Source organism: Miniopterus natalensis, chromosome 2 (assembly GCF_054644295.1).
Source record: "Miniopterus natalensis isolate mMinNat1 chromosome 2, mMinNat1.hap1, whole genome shotgun sequence".
Classification (NCBI taxonomy): Eukaryota; Metazoa; Chordata; class Mammalia; order Chiroptera; family Miniopteridae; genus Miniopterus; species Miniopterus natalensis.
In genome coordinates, this window is record NC_142082.1 from 73,994,547 (window position 1) to 74,003,225 (window position 8,679).

Genomic DNA, 8,679 nt, shown 5'->3' on the forward strand with positions numbered 1-8,679 from the left:
TTATTTTTAAAAATATATCTTTATGGATTTCAGAGAGAGGAAAGGAGAGAGAGAGAGAGAGAGAGACAGAAACATCAATGATGAGAGAGCCATTGATCAAGCCCACAACCCGGGCATGTGCCCCGCGACCGGGAATTGAACCCTGATCACCTAGATCCTAGGCTGATGCTCAACCGCTGAGCCGCGCCCAGCCGGGCTGTAAGGTTATTTTAAAGATGAAAGGATAGCCCAGTGTAAAGCTGCTAATCGTAAGTATTCAAAGCAAGGCAGTCTCAGCTCTGAATCAAAGGCAGAGCAGAGTTCTGAGACCTCTCCTGGGTCTCCTCATCCTTAGGAAGGAGACTGCCCTTCCAGTCGTTTGGAAACTGGCTACAATATTTGCTTCTGGAAGCTCCAGGCTGCCTTTGCCTCTGCCTATCTTTAGTTTATTTGCTTTTCTTCTAGGAGGCAGTCAAGAAGAGTATGAGGAGATGGACACTTTTTGTTAGAAGGGATCTTATGCAGCATCTATGAATCCCATTTATTTCTCAAATGGGGAAACCGGTTCAGAGATGTTGAGAGACTTACCCTAGGTCACACAGTTGGTTAGCACAAAGCCATGGGCTTGTGCTCTCAATAGCACTCAGCTCTGCCTTTGGAAGTTTTGTGGTGAATCTCTTCAGGTCTTGCCTTTGTCTTCCAGAGAAGAGAAGGGGGACTTGCTTGAAAAAAATCAGTGCTTCCTGCATTATCCCACAGATCAGACTAGGAACAAAAGAGAAATGATGGTAAAGTAATAAAGGCCATTAAGAGTGCTTGGCACGCTCCAAGTGTTTAAGCACATTTCATGTAATCCTCACCTTATCCTATTCATTCATTCATCAAATATTTATTAAGACTTAAAAGAGGTCCTGGCACTGGGGATACTGCAATGAACAAAGAAGCCCCCTGCTTTCATGCAGCCTGCATTCTGCTGAGAATTGAGACAGACTGACAATAACAATCACATGAGTAAACCAGATAATTTCAGAAAGTGTTAAAAACTTTGAGAAAAACAGCCGTGATATACTGGAAAGTGACTGGGAACAAGGGAACTGAGGCTGAGGGTACAGAAAGGCCTCTTCAAGAAGGTGGCATCTGAGCAGAGACCTGGACAATGAGAAAGAGCCAACCACCAAGATATGGGCAGGGAAAAAAAGCAAGTCGGGAGCTCCATGAGTATTCAAGGAACTGGAAGGAGGCTGGTAGCAGGAACAAAAGCTGGAAACAGAGGGAGGGGAGATGAACCTGGAGAAAGCAGGAGGGCAGTTCTGGGCTTATTCAGCCTGACTGTCCAGCTCCTGCCCCAGGACTTACCTTAAAACAGGGAGCCACTTTTCCCCTTCTTTGGAAAAATGTCACAGAGGCGGAGAGGACTTTGGGTGAGGGGGAGAGGGTGACTTTTGGAAAACAGCTGTATAACTTTAAGAGGTAGGTATTATTTTACTCATTTCACACACAAGGCACTAAGCCAGGGAAGGCTGAATGGAGGCTTCCATCTCATTTCCTTCCAAACCATGCCTCTAGTTTTCCTGTGTCCATGCCTTTATTTGTACTCGAGTCTAACCTTCCACTTAGCCCAGTCCTGCCCTCCTCCCCAGGTGTGGCCCCACCTCCTCTCCCAGCAGCCTCTCCTAGCTCAGTGCTGAGCTCTTAAAGGGACACTGGTAGCCTGCCTAGTTCTGAGGTCCCTATTCCTACTGAATTTAAAACCCAGTTTCCTTTTGTATAAACATCTGTCATAGTTTATGCTGAATCCCTTTCTCTTTCCTGTTTATTAAGTGTCACCATCTGGCTTCCCACTTGGTGGGGTCATGCAACCTCTTCAAGGCTTCCTGAAGGGCTGCTGGGGTGAGGTGGGGAGCATCGTGGGCAGCATGCCTATGACACTAGTCAATTAGGATTGTGTTTCACTCTGGGTGTTACAAATAAATGCCTTCAGTTTTGGATTTCTAAAAGACAGAAAAGCAGACCCTCCTTCCTTTGGGATGTGGTTGAGGGGTTAATTCTCTCACAGAGCTCCCTACACACTGCAGGAAAGAATATGGTTAGATTTACTTCATTCAGTCATACATTTTCAAAGCCTCTGCTACATGCCAAGCCCAAGGGACTACAATTAAGTCTTTTATTTTTATCCTCACCCGAGGATATTCTTTCCATTGCTTTTCAGAGAACCACTGATGTGAGAGAAACACATTGGTTGGATGCCTCCGCATGCACCTCAACCAGGGCAGGGGATCAAGTGTGCAATTGAGGTACGAAGTACGTGTCCTTGGCCAGAATTAAACCCGGGACCCTTCAGTCTGACGCTTTAACCACTGAGTCAAACTGGCTAGGGCTAGAATTAAGTCTTTGACCTTCAGGGATTCACAGTAGAATAATGTCATTCTGTAACATGTTCACATGTGTTACCTCATTTGATCTTTGTAATCCATCTCTGAGGAAGGTGGGATATGGGGGTATGATGGTCTCCTGATGAGAGAGAATCATTGATCGTCTGCCTCCTGCACGCCCCTGACTGGGGATCGAGCCTGAAACCCAGGCATGTGCCCTGACCAGGAGTCGAACCACAATCTCCTGGATCCTAGGTCAACGCTCAATCGCTGAGCCACACCCGGCCAGGCCTCTTCTGGAATCTTAATCCTTTTGACTTTAGAATGGGTGGATTCAGGACTGAGCTATTTAACATCATATTTTTTGCATCATATTTACATGAGAATAACAGGAGTCCTTTTCTGCATGACCACTGCCAGGATTAGGACTTTTCAGGTAGGGAAGTTCTGTTTTCACACCAACTGGATGAACTTCCTGGGAGGCCAGAAGGAAGTGAGGGGGAGTGAATGGGGGTTATCCTCTAAACATCCCAAACAGGGTTCACTTCTGATAATAGCCAGGTAGGTGACCTTCCATCAGACTGACCCTCTGTAGACAGTAGCGATAAATATTGGGGAGTAGAAAAACGACCTTGAAGGCACTGAGCGTGAACAAAAGCAGGATGGTACTGGAAAGGAGTCAATACTCACAGGCAAAGGGACTGACACTGGGTAGGTTTAGTTTTTAGGGCTCCTATCCTGAGCACATATGGCTATAATATAGGTAATAGAAATCTCAGGAGGAGAAGAGAGAAAATGGAACAAAAATATTTGAAAAAACTGTGTCTGAAAATTTCCCAAGTTTGGTGGAAAACATTTATAGAAACCAGAAGATCTGTGAAACAGTAGAATGAGTAAAAGGAAACTATGCCTAGGCACATTGCAGCCAAACTGCAAAGATAGAAAGAAAGAAAAATTTTGAAAGCAGTCAGAGCAAAATGTCACCTTACATACAGGAGAACAATAATCCAAAAATTCTCTGACTTCTCATTAGAAACAATGGAGGCCAGAGAGCAGTGGAACAATATCTTTAAGGTGCTGGAAGAAGAAAAAACAACCACCTGTCAACCCAGAATTCAGTATCCAGAGAAACTAACATTCTAGAATGAAGGTGAAATAAAGACATTTTCAGAAAAAAAGAAAAGACCTAAACTACAAGACCAGCAGACCTACACTACAAGAAGTGCTAAAGGAAGTTCTTTAGGCTGAAGGAAAAATGATGCCAGATGGGAGCTTGGATCTTCAGTATGGAATGAAGGGCGTCCAGAATGATGAATATTCAGGTAAGCAGAAAGCTCCTTGGCAGGCTGCTGTGGGAAGCTCACCCAAAGGGCAGAGATTTGGTGCTCTAGTACATACCAGCCCCTGGATGGGTGTCAGTTGGAAGAGGCAATTTTTAGTGTGTAGCTGTGTTGTTTATATATTGACCTCTGCACCCTGAACCCACTTTCTGGGAACTTGTGCCTGGGGTAGAAATTCGAGAAGGAAGTGGGAAATGATTGCTTTATTCATCCAAAAAGGAGAACAACAGAACTGCTTAATTTTTAACTGAAAAGCAAAGCTTATCTGTTTGGCCTATTTTAAAGAATTTTAAAGAGGGCAGGAGAGGGCTGTGCCCATCTCAGTGACAGCAACAGCATGACAATACTTGATTTTTCTTTAGTTACTTGAAATAATAGTCAGCTTTTATATATGTTTGTAGATTTCTATTGTTCCTAACCTCAGAAGACTTTGAGGTGCTGGGAAGAGTAAACACATAACATTCCCAGTTTTGCACATATCAGCAATGAAAGCAGCACTAGAAACAGGAAGTAACCTGGAAGAATTTAACAAGCAAACAATCATGTTCCAAGCAAAAAGAAGAAGAGTTTTTGAAGAAATCATAGACATAATAGTAGTAGAAAGGATAGACGTGAGTAATTCTATTGGAGTGATATCTGAGCTGGTTGGAAGGCCTGACAAATAGAAACTTGAAATGGAGAAGGCATATTCTAAACCAAGAGAATAGCAAGAGAAAGAAGCATGCAGCTTGAAGCAGCAGGTTGGAGAACTACAAGTCATTCCAAGAATTTTGCACTTATTTTGTGTCCTAACGTGGTCTATCCTAGAAAATGTTCCATGTACACTTGAAGATAATGTATATTCTGCTGCTTTGGGGTGAAAAGCTCTGAAGATATTTATTAAATCCATCTGATCTAGTGTGTCATTTAAGGACGCCATTTCCTTATTGATTTTCTGTCTGGGGAATCTATCCATTGATGTCTGGGGTGTTAAAATCCCCTACTATCACTGTATTACTGTTAATCTCCCCCTTTATGTCCATCAAGATTTGCTTTACATATTTAGGTGCTCCTATGTTGGGTTCACAGATGTTTACGAGGGTTATATCTGCTCATTGGATTGCTCCTTTTACCACCATGTAGTGTCCTTCTTTGTCTCTTACTATAGCCTTAGTTTTAAAGTCTATTTTGTCAGATATAAGTGTTGTTACCCCAGCATTTTCGTTTCTTTTACCTGCATGACACGTCTTTTCCCATTCCTTTACTTTTTAGTCTATGTGTATCTTTCATTCTAAGGTGGGTCTCTTGCAGATGGCATATATATGGGCCTTGCAAATACTCCATTTCTGTATTGCCATTTGGTTCATGAAGACACACAGCTGGGAGAAGCTGAGCAGCCTGTTTCAGCTTTTAGTTGGCCAGTTTTGTGGAGCCTTACTTAGCACAAGCAGGCCTGGTGCATGTGTGGAGGGTGTACACCTAAGCAGACATGACCCTACCGGAAGGAGCCCACAGTCCTGGTCAGCTGAGCAGAGATGACACAGGTACATATAACTTCAGTGCACAGAGAAAACAAAGTAGTGAGATACGTGATAATGGAGGTAGGTCCAAAGCTAATCCAAACCATATGGTGACCAGTTACCAACCATAGTCCCTACACATGTCCTGCTGTTGTGGAGTGTGATAAAATAAATCTAAGCAAACTAAAGTAATTTTAAAATGGAGAGAGTAGGATGGTATTAGGCTCAGAAATAAAAATGTCTGTAGAATCTTCCCCTAGCTATCTGACCTTGTTTCCTGACTTAGTCTGTTTGGGCTGCTATAGAAACTACCATAGCCCCGGCTGGTGTTGCCCAGTGGTTAGAGTGTCGTCCCATGCACTGAAGGGCCGTGAGTTTGATTCCTGGTCAGGGTACATATCCAAGTTTTGGGTTCAATCCCCAATTAGGGCACATATAGGAGGCAACCAATGAATGTGAAACATACATTTTTTCTCTCTCTCTCCCTCTCCCTTCCTCTCTCTCTAGAATCAATAAAAACATATCCTTGGGTGAGGATTTAAAAAAAAGAAAAAGAAAAACACCATAGACTGGGTGGCTTATAAACAATAGAAATTTATTTCTCACAGTTCTGAAGCCTGGGCAGTCCAACATAAGGCACTGGCAGATTCAGTATCTGGTGAGAGCCCACTTTCTAGTTTGAGGTGGCCATCTCACTGTGTCCTCACATGGCAGAAGGGGTGAGGGAGCTCTTGGGGGTTTCTTTTCTTTTTATTTTTTATATAGTATTTAAAAAATGTTTTTATTGATTTTACAGAGAGAAAGGAAGGGAGAGACACACATCCATGAGAGAGAAACATCAATTGGCTGCCTCCTGCCTGCTCCCTACTGGGGACAGAACCCGAAACCAAGGCACGTGCCTTGACAGGGAATCGAACGGGTGAACTTTTGGTCCATGGGACAACACTCAACCAACTGAACCACTCTGGCCAGGCTCTGGGGTTTCTTTTATGAGGTTACTAATCTCATTCATAAGGGCTCCACCCTCGTGACATTTGGGAAAACGCTACCTCCCAAACGCCCTACCTCCTAATGTCATATTGGGGATTGGGTTTCAACATATGAATTTGGGGAAACACAAACATTCAGTCTATAGCATCTGCCATCACTCCATTTCCAGCTACACCAGCCCTCAAACAGCCCAAGCACACTTGCTTCAGAACCATTGCATTTTCTGTTGTCAGTGTCTGAAATTCTTAGACGTGTTGTTCTCTCTACTCTTATCTCAGAGATGTTAAGCTTGTGCTCTCATTCAGTCTCCTCTCAGATATGCCTTTTCCAGGCCACCCATCCAGCATGGCACTCCACGCTCCACCATGCCATCAATCTCTCTTTATCTGTCTTTATTTTCTTTATAACATGTCTCACCTGACATTATTTACCTGTATTTTGTTTATTATCTGTCTCTCCTAAGCATAGTGAAAGGTCCAAGAGGGTAAGGACTTTGATTTGCTCATTGCTGCATGCACTAGTAGAGTACTTGGCCCATCACTAAAATTAGTATGTGTCCACAGAATGAACAAACACCTCATCTATCTGAAAGAATGTGTATATATACTTTTTTTTAAGATTTTTTTTTTTGTATATATCTTTATTGATTTCAGAGAGAGGAAAGGAGAGGGAGAGGGAGAGATAGAAACATCAATGATGAGAGAGTCATTGATCGGCTGCAGCCCGCAACCCGGGCACGAGCCCTGACCGGGAATCGAACCCTGATCGCCTGGATCCTAGGTCGATGCTCAACCGCTGAGCCATGCCTGGCTGGGCGTGAAAGAATATATTTTTAAAATATACCACCAAATGCTCAGTGGCTAGAACATTGGCCCTTGGACTGAAGGCCCCGAATTTGATTCCAGCCAAGGGCACGTACCTTGGTTGCAGGCTTGATCCCTGGCCCCAGTCAGGGCATCTGCAGGAGGCAACCAATCTATGTGTCTCTCTCACATTGATGATGTTTCTCTCTCTCCCTCCCTGCCTTCCACTCTCTCTGAAAAGCAATAGAGAAATATCCTTTGGTGAGGATAAAAAACAAAACAAAAAACAACCAAACAAAAAAATATAAATGTGATATAAATTGTGTGTATTAAGCTCCAATTTTTAATTAAAAACCATGGAAAGTTATTGCTTCAGAACCAGTTGGCCGAGCTAGCACAAAAGGAAATAGAGATTAGGTAAAATAAAGAGCCTATTCAGATAAAATCAGAGCATGTGACATCCAAAATCAGGGCTCAAATTATTTAGGTAATTGCCAAGTGTCTATTTCATGTTGTCATAACTAAAGGAAACTGAACTCTTAAAGGCTTCATTTATTAAACAATGAGAGGATGGGATAGAATATCTGTCCAAGTTAACAATGAATTACATTATAAACCTGGCTTTTCATTTAAAAATGAAATAAGGGCCTGATACTGTGGTGGAAACTTATTGCTGAGAACTCTGAGGGGTAACTGGTTTGTCACACTTTGGGGTGAATATATATGGGTCCAAAAGGACTCTAGGTACTGTGGTCAGCTGAATAATGGCCCCTCCCAGATACCAAAGTCCTAATTCCTGGAACTTGTGATATTAACTTGCATGGCAAAAGGGACTTCGCAGATGTGATTAAAGATCTTGAAATGGGCAATTATCCTGGATTATCTGCTATCACAAGGATAAAGGGTGAAGCAAGGAAAGATACTTAGATTTGCTCTGAGATATGTTACTGTCCTGGCCTCTGCTTTGCAGTGAGCTGTGAAAAGACACAATAGGTTGCTTCCAGCACATCCACTCACAAAGAGGGTTGCAAAGAGGAGTATTCCTCAAAGTAGTTCATAAAGGAGGAAAAAGTGTATCTGTCTGGCTCCCTCCTGTTTTTCCTTCCCAATTTGTCGTTTCATCCATGTGTTTATTGGGGTGGTTCCCCACTCATTGGGTTGCTTTTAATGCCGTTTCCTTCTGCAGGAGCCTCCTTCTGGCAGCCTGGCTTTTCCTCCTGTAGGCTGACAAAGGACAGTGGAGCTGCCAGCACACAAAACTACCACTTGGCTAAAGTGATTTTACAGCATCTTGGGCATTTCACATCCACAAAGTAGGAACTGGGGATATGTACCAGGTGCTTCTCCTGTGTTTCTTCTGCTCTTCTGGAGAGGAATGAAGGAGATCCTTTGCAAGAGGCATGTTCTTGTGGGGAGGTTGTCACTGCTGGGAAGCCTGGAACTTCTAGCTTATTCTATCCAACACCTCAGGAACGACATAGGAAATCATATCCCAAGCCTCAGCTTATGTTGTTTCACTTATATCCAAAAGTGAAGGTCACATTCACACAGTGATTGGTTGGGTAAGGATCCAAGAAAGTGAACAAAGCTGGAAGCTTCTTGAGGCTCCAGCTCACAATACACTTCCAGCACATTCTGATGGTAAACGCAAGTCCCAGGTCAGTCCAGATTTAGCAGGTGTGGAAATTGACTCCAT

At 43.2% G+C, this 8,679-nt stretch overlaps 1 pseudogene; it reads right to left on the minus strand.

Annotated features, from left to right (window-relative positions):
• Positions 1–8,147: 8,147 nt before the first annotated feature.
• LOC148093709 (small ribosomal subunit protein eS27 pseudogene) lies at positions 8,148–8,385 on the minus strand (annotated as a pseudogene).
• Positions 8,386–8,679: the final 294 nt, after the last annotated feature.